The sequence below is a fragment of the Equus asinus genome, chromosome 11, assembly GCF_041296235.1.
Source record: "Equus asinus isolate D_3611 breed Donkey chromosome 11, EquAss-T2T_v2, whole genome shotgun sequence".
Lineage (NCBI taxonomy): Eukaryota > Metazoa > Chordata > Mammalia > Perissodactyla > Equidae > Equus > Equus asinus.
In genome coordinates this window covers 48,032,914-48,054,143 of record NC_091800.1, presented here as the reverse complement: position 1 = coordinate 48,054,143, position 21,230 = coordinate 48,032,914, and positions in this window count along the sequence as shown.

The window sequence follows — 21,230 nt, the reverse complement described above, 5'->3', positions numbered from 1 at the left end:
TGTAGATAGAAATGTTATTCATCAGGGGCAACATATTTTTCTTTTATGTAGAACAAAATAAAATCACCATCTATAATAAGATTTTACATACGAAGTAGCTTGAAAACTTCACAGAAAGAACTAAAACTATGAATTTGTTATTTAAGAGAAAAATAGTGGGAGAAGATGAAAAGCATATTAAAAACACTCTTTCAAAAATGCTGTGTAGGGAAGAATGACTTTGTTTCCCCATAATGGAAATGCACATTCTGAACAAATTATAGATATTATCTTAGAAATCTTTAAACTGTTTTAAAAATTTTATGTTGGATTTTTTCCTAGAATTCCAGGGAATTGATTAGTATTAGACTAGTTAAGTATATAGATATTGTGGTGGCAGTGTAAGGATCTTATATACGTATATTTTGGGTTAAAAGTGGAATATCTTTCAGATGGGAGATTGTATAACATCTATAATCTTTGCATTATAAAACAGCAAGAGAGTAAGCATTAAACAATGATCTGATATACAGAGGCACAAAACCATACTTTATTAAAAAGCTGTTAATGGCAATCTTCATTAATACATATATTATTTCAAAAATTAGTAAGCATAATATTAGTAGATCTATGGGAAACATTTCTTGATTTCATACCTTTAAATTTTGCAATTCAATCATGTTGATTTGTTTCCACAGAATAAGGGATGATCATAAAAGCTAACGGCAATGTTAGACTATATGTTCTATAATTCTTAAAACACAAAACAGGTTATTTTTTAAATGTAGTGAAAATACACATTTAAATTTAGCTTTCCCATAGCCCTTCTTTTAGATAATATATCATGTGGTAAAGTAAAAACATCTAATTGCCATATTCTCTCATAAACTTAAAAGAGGTCTTCCAGAAATTACATGTAATCAATATGAATGCAACTATAAAAGTCACTACATATGGCACCCTGCAATTTAATTCTTTCTTCATAATTACTGCTGGTGCCAGGTTTATATTTAGAGGGTACATAAGGAATGAATGCTTTGGTACTAAACAGAAAATTCTATTTTCTCATGATTTTAACCAAACAGTTTCTCAAATCAACATGTTGTAATAAGTAAGTTTCTTTTTGGAGAAAAAGTATCATAGTACTTAATTTTGAATTAGTGTTTGCCTTAAAAAAATAATTTCCTCTTTTATAAAGAGAAACCGTGTATTTTGCCAGGAGAAATACCGTATGAAACTATCTATAAACAATTACAAATTCAAATTAATGAAAGGTACAATTAAAAAATATTTTGGGGAAAAATAATTCGATTCTCATGAAAGGTATTCAGAACATACATCATTCACTTATACAATGTGACTAACCTGAGTTTTAGAATAGCTAATTCCTTTCCACATCAATCACTTCATCTGAAATGACAGGTTTCTCTTCCAGTGAGTTACCACAGTGTTTCACCTGGTTTTACCTATGGTCTCAAGGGCTATTGACTACTCAATGGTTTTCTAAACATTGTTTTCATATATTAGTACTGTGACAACAGTTTCATAAGGAAATAATCATAAAATAGTGAACATTCACTCTATGACAGGCATTATTGTGGTATATATGTTGTATAAACTGTGTCATAGCTTCAAAAAAGTTTTTTGAGGTCGTATCCACCTTAAATAAATTCAGATATATTTTATTCACAATAGCAAAGTGCAATATTTTTTCAAAAAACTTAAAAATATTTAAAACTCAATCAGTATTTACTGTTCTTCTACTGTGTCTTTAGAAGAAACAGTGTTTTCTGGAGTCCAAATTTATAACCTCAGTTGCAATTGGGGCCTTAAAAAAAGTAGTTATAACAATTACCAGCATGATTGTTGATCATCATTTCATAAAATAAATAGCAGCATATTACCACTTTCTTATGAAAGAGCTAAGCTTATCTTTAAGACATACACAGTTGTTAGGTTATTTTTATTTATTTGAATATTTTATTCAGCTAAATTAAATAAACAATCCCACTTGTCTTTGGAGATGGTCCCATCTTTAGAACTAATCTTTATTTTACCTCATGCATGCATCCTGATCATTGTTTCAGGATTTCTACCTTATTCTTTTTCTTTCTTTCCTTTTTTTTTTTTTTTTCCTGAGGAAGATTCACCTTGAGCTAACATCTGTTGCCAATCTTCCTCTCTTTGTATGTGAGCCACTGCCACAGCATGGCCACTCATGAGTGGTGTAGGTCCACACCTGGGAACTGAACCCGGGCCACCGAAGCAGAGAGCACTGGATCTAACCATTAGGCAACTGGGTCTGGCCCCTATCCTACTTTTAAATATTAAAAAAAAAAAAAGAACAAAAACCACTATATAACCCAAACAGAGCTATCACATTCATTATTTTATAAACAAATACTCTTAAAGTCTTTTATTTTATGTGATAGATTTATCAGCTGTAGACTTTTAAAATGTCTAATTCTTTCAAAAGCCCTTTCTTCAACCAGAAACTTAACAATCCAATGTTCCTCTATATCTACCATTTTTCAGTGCAGCCTTCTAGGAATGTGGTCGCCAGGCTGAACATAAGAGTAGAGCTCTTCTGAATCTTGTTGTGGCATAATTTACTCATTAGATTGGAAGACCCCCCACTGGTCTTCATGTTAAACCCTTTCTGCCTGTTGCTGTTTATATTTCATTGCTGTTGCTTGCATAGGTAGCAGTGGAAGTGGGCTACCGGGGATCTCCTTTCTGATTTTTTCTTCTGCAGTTGAAACAGGCAGAGTTCTGAGAAGACAGTTATGACAACAGAAGCAGAATTAAAGTAGAGGAACTTTTTTATCTCCTCCAAAGTCCTAAATATAGAGAACAAGAAGCCTAGGCCTCTAGAGACAGGTTTTTCAGTGGAAACTTATCATGGACATTAAATTAAAAACTCAACTTGTCTGGCTATTTCTATTTTTTTAAAGCATGCCATGACACAGACAAAATATTCAGACATAAGATAAATTCTAAGACTGACTACAGCTCCAATATTTTCTGATTTACCCATAGTTCACTTATATAAGTATGCTAATAACTCTGTGTATTCATTTTACAGTTTTAATTGCTTTCTCATTTGTTGTTTGTTTTGAGTCATACATTTTTATCATATAAAAATTATGGAATATGAGGATAAGTGACTTGTTTGATTGGTTAATGACTAAATAATTGAGCATATCTAGCTTTAGGCTATGAAATTTGAATGTGATTGAGCCACATTATATTGGTTTTGCAAATTCTTTTGATAATAAGTGATGTTGGATAAGGCCCACTTGCATTTTTCAAATTTGCCTGCTATAATTAATACTGTGACAAGTTATTGATTATTCTCAACAGGAAGTGTAACAAGCTAAGGTGCAAAGAATTCAAATGATTTATATTGATATTTGTTTTATATTTCCACAGAAGTTAATTTGATGCTTAAAGATTTCATTTTAAGGAAAAAAATGATTCAGAAACAAAGGGAAAATATGTCCATTCTTGCACCTACACATCCTTCACACCCTCATATCCCACGTTATGTTGGAGATAAATGCCTGTCTTAAAGCCTGCATGGATCTCTCTCTAGCTGTCTCCATGGTGTCTGGCTTTAAAGAACATGTAATTATGCAGAGTTCAGAAGGGCCTTTTATAATTGAAAGTTTTATTTCACCATATAAGAAAGTTGAATCTTTCAATAAAAACACTTAATAATGCAATGGCCCCTAATGTGTCGGAATCATAAAGATGATAATACCAACTTATAAAACGCTGCATTTATTTTTCTCAGAATTTTTGATTTAAGAAAGCTCTGTCATTAATAATGATATAATTGCTGTAATACATTTCTGTTGGGAATGCTTTGGGAAAAGTTTTTCTTTCTTTCTTTTTCTTTTCTTATTGTGGTGAAAAAAACATAACATGAGAACTACCTTCTTAAGTTTTGAAGTGTTGAGTATAATATTGCTAACTATAAGCACAATGTTGTGCAGTAGATCTCTAGAACTTTTTCATCTTGCATATCTGAAACTTTATGCCTGTTGATCAGCAACTCCGCATTTTCCCCTCCTCTCAGCCCCTGGCAACCACCATTCTACTCTCTGATTCTAGGAGTTTGACTACTTTAGATTCCTGATATAAGTGGAATCATGCAGTATTTGTCCTATGACTGACTTAGTGTGTTAATATATTTTCTTCTTTTTGTCCAATGGTCAGGGAGTAGAGAGAGAAGATTTAAAAGACCCCTAAATATCCAAATGCTCAATTAAAAATATTGTCCAATACAAAAATCTATTGCAACATAGAATTAGTGATGTGGCTTAAATGTTATGGAAGTATTTAAAGCAGGTTTTTGTGCCTGTTTTTACATCGAAGATTTTACAAACAGTAATACAGCCCTAAATCCCTAAAGAGGCCTTGAAAATTGCGTGAACAAAGGATATTTGCCTTCTGCTTCTTGGTCCTTCGTTTTCCTTTCTCAGACAGTGATAAATAAATGGGTCCAAGTTCAGTTACTTTATTGCTTTGTAAAAACTGAATTCTCCTACTTCCATTTTTCTTTTGGCATTTTACGATGACAGCGTCAAAAGAGACTAATTGGTATATGTTTTGCACATGGGTTATTTAGATGATTGAAAGGTTCAGACTCATAAGAGGAAATTGCATAAACATTGTGTGACAGTAGGGCTTAAGAAACCTATAGTATTAGACATGGAACTGATTGATATACAAAGATACTTTGGTGATTCTTTATAAATCTTATTGAGTATTCTTTGTTTATGTAAAATAAATTTGGAAAGACAATGGGGAATTAAAATTAAGTTTCTCAAATCTCATTATATAATTAATGAAAATACCTAAATGTAGATACTTATTGTGAAGGCATCTAATAATACCATGATGAATCAACATCTATAGACATATTCTGAAAACTTACAAGTTTTTTGCAAACCTCCCTCAGAAACTACTTACTCTTATTATTTTCTCAAAGAAAAATTATTCCACCTGAAATAGAACAAAGGAAGAAAGTACAAATTTTAAATTTCATTTTACAATATAAATTGGTAACCAAATTAAACTGATATGTTTGAAAGCCCTCTTGGAGTAACATTCTACTGATAAATTAATTCAATCTTTTTATTAACAGAACTTGTTCTTTCATAGCATTATCCATAAGGAATCATAATCTAACAAACAACAAAGTAAATTGTTTTATTATTTTTATTTAAATGGTAAAATTAATCAAATATCATAGCCTTAACTTCACTGAAATAATCTAAATGTACTACAATTCACTGGATATCATTCATCATCGCTGTTTGTGTATTTTAACATGCTGTCAACCATAATTATCAAGTAAACATAATAAGATCAACTAGCTATACTATAAAGAAGTGTAATTTTCTCTAAATATTTTATATCCTTAATGGAACACTGAATGCAGTGAAATAAAATTTTAAAAGAAAGAAATGAATGGAAGGGAAAAAATGGAGAATGAAGGAAGTGCCTGGAACATAGTATGTACTTCCTAAATAAATGTTAAATAAATTTAATGAGTAGAAAGGTACTGTTGACCCTTCCAGTTTACAGTAACAAAAACTCATGAGGTCCTCTCTTCCAAACCTTTGGAATTTAATAACGTAAGCAAATGCTTATAATTTGAAAAAAATCAAATAAATGCTAAACACAGATGTAATAGATGGGATTATTGTTCAACAAATGTGCACCTCCCCCTTACACACTGTCTCCATGGTCCACGCTTGTGATGTTGCGTTTGGCTCTGTGGCTTGTTTGGCCAGTGGGATTGTGAGTGGAAATGGCAGTGTGAGATGTCACATTTTTGCTTCTGACCTTCTCCATGTGCCCTAGAAATGAGAAGTATGGAAAGAACCTGAACTAGACTTATAGCTTAAAGAAGAGTCACTCATCCTCTTCACGGAATTATGAGTAAGAAGTAAACACTATTTTCCACTCAAATTTAATGGTGATTTCTTATTAAAGAAAAGCTGACTGATGCACTAGATTTTACAATAATGCTTACTTCTAGGGTAAGAGAGGCAGAGAATGATATAAAAGAGGAGCATGTGGATACGTGAAAAGTATTTCGGACGTTCCAGTTCTTAAGCTGAGTGTTGGGTCCACAGGAATTCACTATGACTATAATTCAAGTAAAGTAGACATTTTTATTTATGTAAAATATTACCAAAAATTACAAAAGAAAAGAAGAAAGAGGTAAAATGGGTCTCTAAATTTTAGAAGGAATACAATGAATCAACATTAGGCCTATGCGTAAATCATTTTTCATAGTATTTCTGTGCAAATGCATATGTCCATATCACATCTGTTATATATAGATGTACATATGTTAAATTATTGTGAGTTTAAAAAGCTATTCAGGAGAATTCAAAATCATGTGAGGCAATAGTTCTCAGCAGAACAAAGCTAAGTCAGTGTCACTTAATCAGTTTAAATATCAGTTGGTTTAATTTCTTTACTGTTCAAAAAATAAAAACAAAGTTTTCAAAATGTGAATGACTTTCTGAAATATATTGATTGCTTTGTTTCGTCATATATGTCCATGAAATTATATATTATATATATTAAATATATACACATATAATATCTTTGCATCTGAATATATTTTTCAAATGCTGTTATTCGTGTGTTTTTATTGAAATATTTTATACACTTGAATGAGATAGATATGCTCATAAATGGACACAAATAAACTTCTACTTGGATAATTTTGCATTGGGACATGATAAAACTTTAGAAATCTTATTTAGTGAGTGTATTGTTTAATAAAAATTCTTGTAAGCTACTATAGAGTCATAAATATCTCCTGAAATATTTAAAATGCCCACTATTTTCAAATAAGTTATGGCATTTTTATTATATATTAAATATTTAAATAAGGTAACTATTAGTTAATAAACTTCACTACAAACGTGTCTGATATACAAAATAATTGTAGCTTATAATTGCTACCCTTGAAATCATACAATTAATGAAATGCTAGTGACAAAAACAAAAATATCTGCTTAGAGCTTAGGAAGTTAAGCACTGTAGATCTCATATTCTACTTCATAACCTACTATAGTAGGATGGCAGTACCCAATTCATGTTTATAGATTGCCTTCAGAAACTGAAGATGCAGTCCACAATTATGTGCACCAATTTTACTCATAAAAGAAACAAATTCATCAAATTTCTTTTTATTTCCAACTAATGGAAAAAATTGAAAAAGAAAACCAAATCCATGAGTGCATATTTCCCGTACTGTCAACATCTCATTTTGCATTCCTTGACACACTCAAGATTTGGTTTTGTTTTTCCTATTTCAGCATCTTGCAACAAAAAAAGAAATGAACACTTATTAAAGAAAAAACAAATCTCATTTATATTTGTGTCAACTGAAATGATTTTAGAATATGAAATGTGAGGAAATTCATTAAGTGATGTCATTCAGTAATTCTTTTATAATTCAAAGTAACTTCCAGACGAATGAACTTGGTACATTTGAAGTAGGCTCATTTTTAAATGAGTGTTAGCGTACTTTGATCTTTACCTCATAGATAATATTCTTTTCCCTTAAAGGTTTCTGTAAACTTCAAATTTTATGGTCACAAACACATCTATCGCAGACCTTACTTTAATTTATCAACATAGGTTTCCTTTAACAAAATTGTAAGAGACAAAATGAGAAAAGGTTTCGTATCCTAATTAAAAGCAATCATTCTGCTTCAATCTACTTAAATTTATAGGAACACTCTGCGGCTTCTAATAGATTTGCCTTAATATAATTGAAAGTGTACCTGGGGGACTATGGATAACCCATATTTACTACCCATTTCCACAAGTTGGAACTGAAAGGTGATCACATAAAACCCTGAAGAATCTCTTTTTTTGTAGTCTATTTGATCAATATATTCCTTATTTTTCCATTGTGGGACTTGTTACATATTCATACATTTCTTCTACATCCTACCCTCCTGACCTCTTCAGTACTCATTTGTGGTGAATGTCTATATCATTTTTGCTTGTTAGAGGGGGGATCAATGAGGCCTCTATATCTAATTTTGCATTCTGCCCAAGCAATAGGAAATCCAAGCACTAGTTATTTTATTAAAGGTAGAACTTCTAACAACATTGTAATATCCAATATTTAACTTAAGAAATGACAATTTTTAGGATTTATCAATATTATGTATTCTAGGCTTTTTCTCAATGTATCACTAATCTAATATATACATTCTGCTACTAAGTGATGCGCAAGTTATAATTTGAGAAAAATCGTATGTGAACATCTCTGAGTTGTGAATGCAATTATACATTTTTTGTAAGTTAAGTGTAAAATTCAAGTATTATGTATTAGTCACATAATAATTAGGCTTTTGAAATTATTCCTAATTTCTTCTTTCCATAATTCCTTACATTTTGTAATTTTAAAAAATGGTTAAAAAATAAAATGAATGTGATTTGAAATATTTGCTTACAATTATCATGAGTTTAAATATAATAAAACATTTAATGTTGATGGACAATATAAGTAGTCAGGCAGTTTTTTTTTTCAAGAGAGACATTAACCGTTTCATAACACCAGTACTTCTTGCAATTAACCCTGGCAGGATCCACTTGCCATTTTGTCTATGGTATAGTGTGCTAGCCCCACACTATCTGACACAGAGTTTAGCTATAATCACTAGACTGTAAAATTATCATAAATTATGAGGTATATATAAAACTCCAAGGATGTGGTTATTCACATGGAAAATAATCTTTCTGTTTAACAGTTATTTTGGTAAGTCAGAGTTGTTTCATATTTATATTTTTTGAGTAAACATATACACCAAGGACAACATTATTAACGTAGGAAATAACCTTGCTTGTGATTACTAGCTATTTTACAAGATAGAGGTTGTTTCAGGTTTATGAGGGCACTTGCATAATTGAATGTCTTCCATATCTAATCCAACACAAGAAACCCATCAAATTGCATCCCTCAACTGTGCAAGACGTGGCCTGCTGTCTTGTTTTAGATTTCAATTGTCTTGCATGAGCAGTAGACACCCTGAAGTTATTTTTGGAATTAGAGCCTGACTTTCCTTTGCAGGTGTACACCTTTATTGCAAAATGCAAAGATTGGAAACACCAAATGGAATAAATGTCTAGAGTCCTGCTCTTTAGGAATTTGGCACAAAAGAACAAACCCAGCTTTAGAGAATCATTGACCCCCACTCTCACTATGTCTTCTCTAAGGTTTTATCTTTCCCCCTATTCTCCATCACTGTTAGAGAGGTGAGTAATGACCATGTCCTTCTTAATGATTACTCTAATTTCTTAGGTCATTTTCTGGTGGTGTAGTTTTAAGGACACAGAATTTCTTTAAGGGTATAATAGCCACACTGCCACAGGCTGTTTTTGCAGGACAGGGATGGACAGGTATTATTCCCCCACATATGGTAGACTTCTGATTAATTTGCTTCCAGTCCCAAATGCAAGTAACCATAGCCAAAGAGTTTATGTAAACAAATTATTTGAGAATAAGGATTTTTAAACTCACTAATCTCTGTTTATACCCTATTTGCACTTCTTTGAAAATTGAGGCCATCAGAAATAATGAGCTGGAATAGAAAAGCAACACCCTTAACAATCCCTTTGCTGGCAGAGTCATGCTATTTCAATGCTCTGGGACTGCTAAAGCTGTGACATTGATATCTATCATTTACCTACCTACCTATCTATCTATCTATCTATCTATCTATGTATCTATCCATCTATACTGGGATGAATAGTGCCCACCAAAATTCATGTCCACATGGAACCTCAGAATGAACACTTTTTTAGAAATAGGAATTTTGCAGATGTAATTAGTTATGATGAGGTCATACTGGATTAGCATGGGCCCTAAATCTAATGACTGGCATCCTTATGAGAAGAACATATGAAGACAGAGGGAGAACGACAGAGAAGAAGGCCACGTGAAAACTGAGGCAGAGAGTGGAGTAATGCAGCTACAAGCCAGGGAATGCCATGAATTGCCAGCAGTACCAAAAGCTAAAAGAGAGATTATGGAACAGATACTCCCTCAGAGCCTCCAGAAAGAGGTAACCCCATTGACGCTGTGATTTCAGACTTCTAGTCTTGTTACCACCTACAAACATAGGTTCTTTATCCACCACACAAGAAGGGCCAGATAAAAACTGAGATGCCGGCTTATGGCAAGGAAAGTTTTTATTTCTGATGACATCAGCCAGGAGACAAGAGTGAGCCCTCAAATTTGTCTTGTTTCATCTTGTCTTCCCAAAAGAGGGGAGGCCAGGGGTTTTAAAGGTTTGTGAGGAACGTGGCTGCTCGTAGAGAGGCGGGGGAGTCAGTGGCCTTGCTGGTCGGAGCTTTCCCACCAGCCTGCAATTGGCTTTGGGATGATAAGGAATCCAGGTGGCTGTCCTTAGCTGTGTCTGTCTCCATGGCAGATAGTGGATTCTGGAGCCAAGGAACCAGGGAGTAAGCAGAGAAAGGACGCTTTGGTTTTAACCCCATATATACTGAGTTTAATGTAGGGGATCTCTAGGTTTCTCATTAAATGTCCTGAATCAGAGAAGCCTTCCCCGATGTTATATCTTAAATGGCATCCATATGCCACCAATTACTAATTATTCACTCACTCTACTTAATTTTTCAATGCAATTATCACTCATGAAATATTATTTTCTGTCTCAACCCAGAATATGAGCAACAAAGAGCAGGAAATATTTCTCTTTTGTACACTGCAGAATCTCTGGCATCTACAGTAGTACCTAACATGAATAGGTACACAGTAGATATTTCCTGAATGAGTTAATGAATAAATACAATTAAGGTCGAGGCATAGGAAGAAGAACCTACAAAATTGAGTGAAAAGAAACAACTCAAAATGACAGAATATTTCTATCAGAGTTCATAGTTGAACAAAACAACATCTGATTTAAGTTGCTTAAGCAAGAAAGAAATTTATTTAATATTATCCAGTAGCTCAATGGAGCTCTGGGAAGCTCTGGGAAGGCCTGAGAGTTAGGCTCAGAGTTAGAGCGTGGAGGATACTCACAACACACTGTGATGGTTCTCCACTGCAAAATCCCCTGTCACGATGAGACAGAAAGATTCCAGTGGACACTGCTTGCATTGGAAATTAGATTCTAGAACCTCTGCATTATTGATCTAGAAAGCCTTATAGGAAGAATGGATTCCATGTGGTGCTCATTTCCTCAAATTGCTTAATGTTAAACCTAAATTCTTGCATCTAATTGGTAAAGCCCAGGGCAGAAGTCTGCATCTGTGTGTAAGAGAGAAAAGAAAATAATATCTCTAGCTTCTACACTAGAATGGCAGGCTTTATAAAGTAGGAAATTGGTAAGACATAGGAAGGGCATCCAAATAGTGTTTAGAAACCCCTAGAGGGAAAAGGAAGACTGTGGAAACAAAAATTTGGGGCATTATGATAAGAAGGAGCTTGCCATCAAAGGCAAACATTAGGGGAAGCAATTCATTCTTTCAAACAATATTTATTGAGTGTCTCTGAGCAAGAAAGACTCGGATCCTAGTCTACAGGAGCTGGAAAACTGTTGGGAAAGATAACAGCTAAGCAAATAGTTACCAATGAAGGACAAATACTTTGCCAAGATAGTTACATGGTGCCATAGGAACAACTCACCAAGTGTGGAAGGGCAGGGAAGAGTTTTTAGAGAAAATGATATTTATGCAGACCACTAAAAAATGAATGCTTTTTAGTTCAGTAAAGAGGCAGGAAAAGGAAGGGGAATTGAAGGGAAGTGGGGAGATTTACTATAGATTTCAGGTATGGGGAACAGTCTAAGTTCTGACGATGAGAGAAAGCATGGGAGTTTTGAATAAATAATGAAACTTCCTTACGTCTGGTAGGGATCCTTTGGGTTTCACACCTAAGATGGGCTAGTGACTTTTTCCAGAGAAATGTTAGGGAATAATCCAGTGTTTTTGAAACTAACCAAATATTAAATAGTGAATGAATGGAGGATAATTTATTTTAAAAGCTTGAATGATGAAGGAAAAGTGTCATGATGCAAAAAGTCAGACTGATTTTCGAGTATTTTTATATGTTATCAAGAAAGAGCTAGGGTTTAATGTAAGAAAATATAGGAAATGAGTGATAAATCCAAAATTCTTATTTAAATAAAAGAGAAGCTTAGCCAATATCCAGATGGTAGAATTAACTTCAGAAAGAAAGGGAGATGAGTCCTCACTGAGATAATTAAAATTGAATATTTTCATGAAATCTTTGAAAAGACAATCTATGTATTACTGAATAAAGTTATAGAACTCATTTCTATATCCCACAGCATTTTTCACTCAAAATTTATTTTCTGTCTTCCACATAAGAGGTAGCCCTTATTTATCTCCGACAGCTTGGGTGTTAATAGTCAGAGAATCAGAGTTTCTCCAAGAGCAGTGATTTTTACACTTTGAGGTACATTGGAAATAACTAGGGAGCTTTTTAAAAACATAAACTTTATAATTACCAAAGTTTAAGTATCATGACCTTAGTGTATAGCAAACCATTAACTCAATTTGTGGGAATTTTCTAAGCCAGTTTATTTGAAATCTTCAGATAAATTGACTGCAAAAAAAAACAGATTATGGACAAAGCCTTTAAAAAAATTTGAATTGTGTCACAGGCAGGAGGTTCCTAAGCAGATAACCATCCCAGTATGTGCTCTCATCAAACACTATTAGAACGTGAAAGGCTTTCCCTAACATATGATGTATTGCTTGTTATCTTTCAAGGTACTTTTGATTATCTTTCTAAGATATAGCCCCTTGATAGAATGTTTGAGTATTGAGAATATATATTGATTTATTGTTTACCTTATACAGTACCCCCTTTACTTCCTTCCATCCTCTAATTTCCTTATCTATGTGAAAATCTTACATATATCTCGTTGATAGATGATGGCACATAACATTATCCCTCCTCAGGTTAAATGTTGCATTTTTACTCACTCGTTTTTTCTCAAATTAATGATAAACAGAAGTAGATGAGGTTAGAATGGAGGGATTATTTGTACATTTACTCTGCTGCAGTGGCCTAAATTCTTCCAAAATGGTGGTCACTTCTAACTTGAGCTATTTATTAATTGGTTTTCATCCACCTGTCTTGTGAGATCCTACTATGTCCTTAGCCCTGGGCATGGTGATGGGAAGCAAAGAACAGGATACCTAGCTTCTACTTAAGAACCCTATGCGCATGGATCTTAAGAGAGAATCTGTACCTTACAACTAAGAATTCTCAAATAATAGCACATTCAAAATCAGAAGAAATAGGCTGTCTCATTGGTTTTTGGTATCTTGGCATTTAATCTATACTTCTCATTCAACAATACAATACATTATAATAATAATTCATTTTATAGGACTACCAGAATTTGGAGGCATTGCCGTTTTTGTTTAAAAACAATATTTGAATTGAAAAATCATTTTTTAAAAAATTAACTATATTCAGTCAAAATTAACTGTATTCAGTCAACTTAATCCAGTACTGAGAAACATAATGACTTAAAAACTAGACAAATGATTAAAAAATATGTCATACTTTGCATTATATTTGAGCAATGTAATTATTATATGTGTGTATTTTGTTAAATATCATTTTAAATAAAATCATCAATTATGCATATGGAAAGATAATAAGGGATGTGTCAAAGTGTTAAATTGCATTAATGTATCTTAACTGTGATTGTAAAGATCATATGTGTTTTTTTATTATACATAACAGAGTGCCTTAGGGACTTCTGTTGTCTTTCTTTGATGTTTTCTTTTTTTAATTTGGTTAATAACAAAATGAAATAATAAATAATCATATATGAAGTATTTATTAATATCATTAACCTTTGAAGCCTTTTCCAAAATACCAATATTTCCTATGACTTACATAATAAAGAATTTAACCTCTCAATATTGTCTTCCATCAAAATTATAGTAAAATAGCATCATTTTTAATATAAACAATGTTAATCACTCATAAGACACATTAATTTGATTGCTGTGTACAGCAGATCATTCTTTATCCAGGAATTTTATCAGTATGTGATTTTCCAGATTAATAAACCTAGTCTTTTATCAATACTTTGTCCTTGGAGAATGTGTTCATTTTCTATTCCCATTGTTCTCTTGCCTGATTGTCAGCTTCTTAGCTTACTATCTGCCTGGCTTTAAATATACAGAAGTAGCCACTAGTAATATATGTTTCAAAAAAAAGGAGTACCCTGAAAATAAATATACACTTTTTATTTAGTATTAACATTATGAGTTTAAGTGTAACACAATGAAACACTAGTGTCTAAATAATTATAGCACAATAATATACATTAATACATGTTGCAGGCCTCTATATTCATTGCAATGGAAAGAAGACACAAATAATTATTGTCACAAATAAAAATCACCTTGGATATTCTGAATGCATTAAAACCACAGTGATGAATGGGATATAGCTGCACATTAAATTATATCAAAGGAAACCTTTCCATAAGATATTGTGAGCAAAATATTTTAATAAAAGTTCTATGTTTGAAGACCGAGTTTTCTATAATCAAGAAAGGTGAGGTCAGGTTTTGAAAATCTTTTACATAGATAGGTAAACAGATTCACCGTTTAAAATTTAAAAAAAAATAGACAGTTAATGTGTGCTTCGTAGCTAAGCCAGGAAAGGGAAAAATAATTCACAATACCTTTCTTTCTCACTCATAAATGTGGAGGAGTGTGTGGGTAATTGTATGCTACAAAAAGAGCTGATTCAGGTATCTTGGAAATGTTGCTTGCTTATTTTACCAGTCAGTGAACTTTAAAATATTGGATTTATTTTTAAAAGCTTATAAGTTTTGTCTCAGACATTGCTTTGCTCCTAATGCCTCCAAGGAATGGCTTATATCTAGCAAGATCTTTCTAATAGTCCTCACCTTTCAACTTTAAAGAACAGAAGGTCATTTCCAGTAGACCTCTATTTGTCATTAAAACTCAGCTTTTGTAGTTTGAATGGGATCGTTGATGATTGTTACCATTCATTTTGGGTGTATGTGATAAGCAACTATTCAACAGAAGAGAAAACAATAACATAAAAGAAAGTGTGTCTGGCTTCAGGAAACATTGTTCTTTGCATGGATGCTGGTGATGTTTTAGGGTCAATTCCACAGTGCCCCTCAAATAGTTGAGTCATCAAAAGGAAATGGAGTGCAAACCAGGGCACTATGCAACAACTCCCTCTCCCCAGTAGACACCACTGTTTTTATTTATTTTATTAGTTTTTTTGAGAAAGATTAGCCCTTAGCTAACATCTGCCACCAATTCTCCTCTTGTTTTTGGCTGAGGAAGACTGAGCCTGAGCTAACATCCGTGCCCATCTTCCTCTACTTTATATGTGGGATGCCTGCCACAGCATGGCTTGCCAAGTGGTGAGTAGGTCTGCAGCTGGGATTCTAACCGGCAAACCCTGGGCCACCGATGTGGAATGTGTGAACTTAACCACTGTGCCACCAGGCCAGCCCCTAGGCACCACAATTTTTAGTAATCTAAATATAGGCAGCATATTTGGAGAAATGTTTCTCTTTCTTCCTGTTAATTTCTACCTTTATCTGGCCTGAATTCTAAATATTTCATCACTTCCCTCCTCCATAATAAACTCTTGCCATCACAATGGTAGCTGAGGCCTAGCACTCTTCTCTCCCTCACTAATGTTTCCCATTTTGCCACTATTCAGAGATGTCATCATATCGCTGAGAGCATAAAGAATATTATTCCAAAGTGACAGATGGGGAAAATAAAGCTGAAAATGCTATTATATGTTGGCTTCAGTCAACTGGTAGAATAGGAGCTCCAAAACTCAGGTGTTCAGTCCCAATTTGGAAAATTCAGTAGGCCAATGAAATAGGATTTTTGTCTGTTTGTTTTTATGTCTTTTTTTTACAAGCTGCTATTTTAAGCAATCTCAAAGTTCACATCTGGCATGCTAGTACAAAGGTCTTTGAAACATTCGTTTCACCGTGTGAACCTCCAGCTTTCATCTTTGAATGTCCTGAAAAGAAAGAGCTTCTGAACCACAATAACTCATTGAGTCAAAGCCTTTTTATCACTACCCACCAGTGTTAACTCCAGTTTATATCAAATGCTCTCCTGGGGAGAAAATTCTAAAAAGAAAACAACAAAACAAAAGAAAAAATCTTAAGATGACAATCTGCCACTCTTTATGAGACTTCCAACAAAGGTGACTGTAGAGCTCTAGGAAAGAAAATCCTGAGTCATTTCTAAATGTGCAACAGTGTTTGTTAACATTACTGTTCTAAAATACTCTCCTTCTAGTCTGTTCAGTAAAATGGTGTTTAAGGGCATACTTAATAATTTATCATAGTACCAGACTAAGCCAAAAAAAAAAAAAAAAGAAAGAAGAATTTTCAACAAATATTGATCATTGAAATCAACATTTGTTTTTACAATGAGAAATATACTATAATACTGTAATCACTATATTCTGTGCTTCTCTTTGGGGTCAGGGTGGCTAGTCATCAATGTTGTAAGTTTAATCTTTTCAACCTTACTTTTTAACCCTTTTAACACTTTTCTTGCTGGTGAAGAAATGTAGAATCTACAGGAATGTTAAGAGGTCCATTCTAGTTGGCTCATGTGACTATATAAAAAGAAAAGAAAATACACGAAGGGTGATTTATGCACTTCTTGATCAACCTTATCATTCATGACATTGGATTAATACATTATCAATATGTTCAAAGATGCTATGTGATGTTACTCTGGGATGACAGTTGTGGGCAGGGAATACGCACCTTTATCTTTGGCTATGTGCTGAGGAGTGTAAATGCCAGGTAGTACAACGTGGTAGGTGGCTAAACCTAACAATGTTTTTGCTGTTGTTCACTGGCAAAGATGAGAAAGGAATATGCCATAGAGAGAATTTCTTAAGAACTCTGAGGCACGTGTAAATGGGGTTAAAGATGGAGGTGAGACTTGAAACATACCCATATCATACTTTACATGCTTTAAGAAAACTAAATTATCTGCCTTTTTAATAAAGATTTCATTGTGTTAAGGGATTTTAGTTGAAATAGACCTGAAAAATTGCTCTCAGAGGTTGCCAGTGAGACTAGCAGTGAAGGTTCTCCAAGCGCTGAAGGGGTTAGTAAAGAGCACACTGTTATCCACTAAATGAATCACTAACGCATCCCCAGGACTCTGAGAAGGGAGGGGGGCTGCCGGGATAACGAACACTAAAGGGCTTCGCAAAAACGCCCTGTAGATTCAACTTCTCTTTCTCCCTGATTCCATCTAAGTCTAAGAGAGAGTGGGTACAGAGACAGGCAGAAGAAATCAAGCAAGGCTGACAAACTGTATGTTGTAGGTGAGTCTGTGTAAAAATGCGTGAGCTAATTGAAAGGTCTGTTTTCTGAGTTTCTATTGCCTCTATTACAATTATCTAAATTTACATTAAACTCTAATTCCAAAGTACTTTATATATACACTTATAAGATTATATACATTATAATATATATTATATATACAGTATACGTTTATGTACATTTATATTTAAAATAACATTTGAAATTTGAAAAGTAAAATCATGTATGTAATATATATGTAATTTCACTTTTTAATGATAAGATCAGTAAATATGTTGTTTACTAATATGAGTACCCCTCCTTTTTTTTCCCTAAGACTAATAGCTAATTTTGTTGGTGATTTAGTTTTCACAAATAAAACAAGTATATTGATTTTTATCTGTGTTTATGCTTTAAATACTACTTTGATATCAACCTCTTAATGACAACTATCCTTCTCTTTGCTTTCTAGTTATTTTGACATTAAGAAATGGCTATACACTAGCCTTAGAGAGATAAGAACTTGATATTTGTCAAACAAAACAAAAAACGTGCTTTTAAAATAACTCTACACAATTGTATACATTAATAAAAGGGTCTGATTTGTATTACATAATAGTTACAATTTTAATTCATTATTTATATTTAATACTAAAATGCATATGTCTAGTTTCCTACAGTTTGAAGATCAGACAATAGTGCATTGTCTATGCTATAAATTTGTTTTCCATGTTAGAAACTCAGGACTGCATTCAGAAAGTTTTCTCTCCTGTAATCTTAACTGTGTTTCTGTTAATAGCCGTGAATTAGAATAAATTCACTACTACCTGTTGAATATACGTTGACAGTAAGAAGAGCATAGTTGTCAATTACCTTGTAAAGTACAGAGAAGAAATCTGATATGAAATCCATAAAACTGAGATTCCCAAAGTATGAACAAGTTCTAGGCCACATCCACATTTCTAAAGTGGTGGATTAGAACAGAATATATTTTATTGCTAAAAACATGATACTGTAAATAAAGCCTAGAGCCTAGCTTGCCCACGAAAAGAGTTTAAAACATTTATATAGTTTAAGTATATACATTCATTAAAATTCAGCAATCCCTTACCAATAATATAGTTAACATTTAGTGTTTTCCAAGTGCTTTACCTACATTGTCTTGTGAAATGGGGAAAATGAGTTTTATACAGTTTAAGTATCACTCCAAGGAGAGAGGTAGAAAGCTGTGGACAAAGTTTAAATTCCAATTTTTCCTATATCAAAAAGTCTTTTTGATCTTTGGGGTGGATGTAGAGCTGAGGTTGAATCACACGAAAGGATGAGCACCAGCCCATCCTTAACAGACCAGATGAAGCTTCTATCGGTGTCTTTGATACCTGAGTCAAGGGCAGCTGGAGTCCAATGTCGCTCAAGATTGTATCCACAGTGACTGGAACACCAGGCATGTAACAATAACGTTTACATTAAATATAAATATTCGTCTTTTCTCAAGTCATCCCTCCCTTTGGGGTTTCAGAAACTTGATCTTAGATTCATAAGCTATGTAAATAAATATATAAAATTTCCAAGCATTATTACAATTGTAAGAGATAAGATTGGAAGCCTATTACTTTTTCTCAAAATTTCTACGACGTTAATTTTTTGTTTTTGCTGAGGAGGTTTCACCTTGACCTAACATCTGTTGCCAATCTTCCTCTTTTTTTGCTTGAGGAAGATTAGCCCTCAGCTAATACCTGTGCCAATCTTCCACCACTTTATATGTGCGTCAGCACCATGGCAGGGCTGACAAGTGGTAGAAATCTGTGCCCGGGATCCAAACCCCTGAACCTGAGCCACCGAAACAGAGCATGCTGAACCCAACCACTACACCATGGGGCTGGCCCCCTGTGATGTTAATATTTTAATAGTCAAAAATCATGACATTCTCATTAACATTTGTCCTTTAAATAAGTATTTGCTCTTGTGAGAATATAGATTTTCCAGTTGTAAATCAATAAAAATGAATTTCAATTTAAATAAAGAACAAATGCTATCTCTGAGAAAAAGAGTTCAAGTTCTGTGTAGTTTGCATAATATGATACAGGAAAAATATTTGAAAACAGAAAAATTTGGTAGAAACAGCATGATGATACCAGCACCCATGGCACTGATGACTTTGTATATTCCACAGAAAGAATAGAGGATTGCTCCAATAGTGAAAGCAAGAGTTGAGAATTTGTCAGAAAATAGTGATTTATCTGGGCTGGCTTGGTGGAGTAGTGGTTACGTTAAGATGATCTGCTTCAGTGGCCTGGAGTTCTCCAATTTGGATTCTGGATGCGGACCTAGCACTGCTCATCAAGCCATGCTGCAGCAGCATCCTGCATGAAATAGAGGAAGATTGACACAGATGTTTGCTCTGGGCCAATCTTCCTCTCAAAAAAAAGAGAAAAATAGGGATTTATTAATTGTCAAGAGATTTCAAAGGCAGGATAAAGACGGAAACTACCATTGTCATAGAGAGAGTCATTCAAAGCCATGAATAAGTCAATTGCTACCTATATACAGTAGAGTAATAAAAAATCATGATCTAGCTTTTAAGCATTTTGACTTGTGTTGGCACACAAACTCATTTTTAAAACAAACAATGTCAAAATGAAACAAGGCAAAAGCAACACGTTAAGATGAATTCATCACAATTACTACTTGAATTAGTCAGGGTTTTCCAGAGAAACAGAACCAATAGGATATATGCATACCTATACATACGTTCAAATAGATATACTATTACATATTATTATTATTAATTAATCAATATTATTAATTCATATATATGTCTCTATATATGTTTTTATGTATTTTAAAAGCTTTATTATAAAAGATTGTTGCAAATGATTATGAAGGCTGAAACATTTCAAGATCTGCTGGCAAGCTGGAGACCCTGGAGAGGTGGTGGTATAGTTCCAGTTTGAGTCTGAAGGCCTGAGACCCAGGAGAGCCGATGGTGTAGTTCCAACCCAAAGCCTGATAGGCTTGGAACTCAGAAGAACTGATGTTTCAGTTTAAGTCCAAAGGCAGGAAGAAACCGAGGTCCCAGCTGGAAGTCAGTTGTCAGGAGGAATTCCCTCTTACAGGAGGGTCAGCCTTTTTGTTTTATTTAGGCCTTCATTTATTTAGGCCTTTATTTAGGCTTAGGATGGGGCCCACCCACATTAGGGAGGGCAATCTGCTTTAATCACTCTACCAGTTCATATCCTAGTCTCAGAGAAACACCCTTACAGACACACCCAGAATAATGTTTGAACAAATATCTGGGCCCCCTTGCGATCCAGTCATGTTGACACGTAAAATTAACCATCACACTACTACGTCACCATCAGGCACTCATCCTAGAAAATTTGGATGCTCCATCAAATTTCACCCACTCTGTAATTAACACCAAATGTATAAAATCTACCTCTACAGTTATTATTGAACAGGGGTACTTATTTGCATTCCCACTGCCTCTTCCCTATTTATATTCCCTGTAATCTCCTGCTTCAGCTTTGCAAAAACATCGGTGTTTAAAAGATTTTTTCATAAAATCCTTCCTTGCTACGAAAGCACTTGAGAAAATATATCATTGGAAACATTTGCAAATACTTGCAGACATGTTAATTGCAACATTGTTTGTGTAAACATATTGTAAAACAGTCTACCTTCCAGCTGGTGATGGACTGGTTGTGTACGTTCTGATACATCTATAAAGTGGAGTAAATTCACTCATTAGGAGAAAAACTGGCAGAGTGACATGAAAATACTAGCTAAGAAAAACAAAACAACAACAATTACAAGAACTCATTACAAAATAGAATTATAAGATCATCC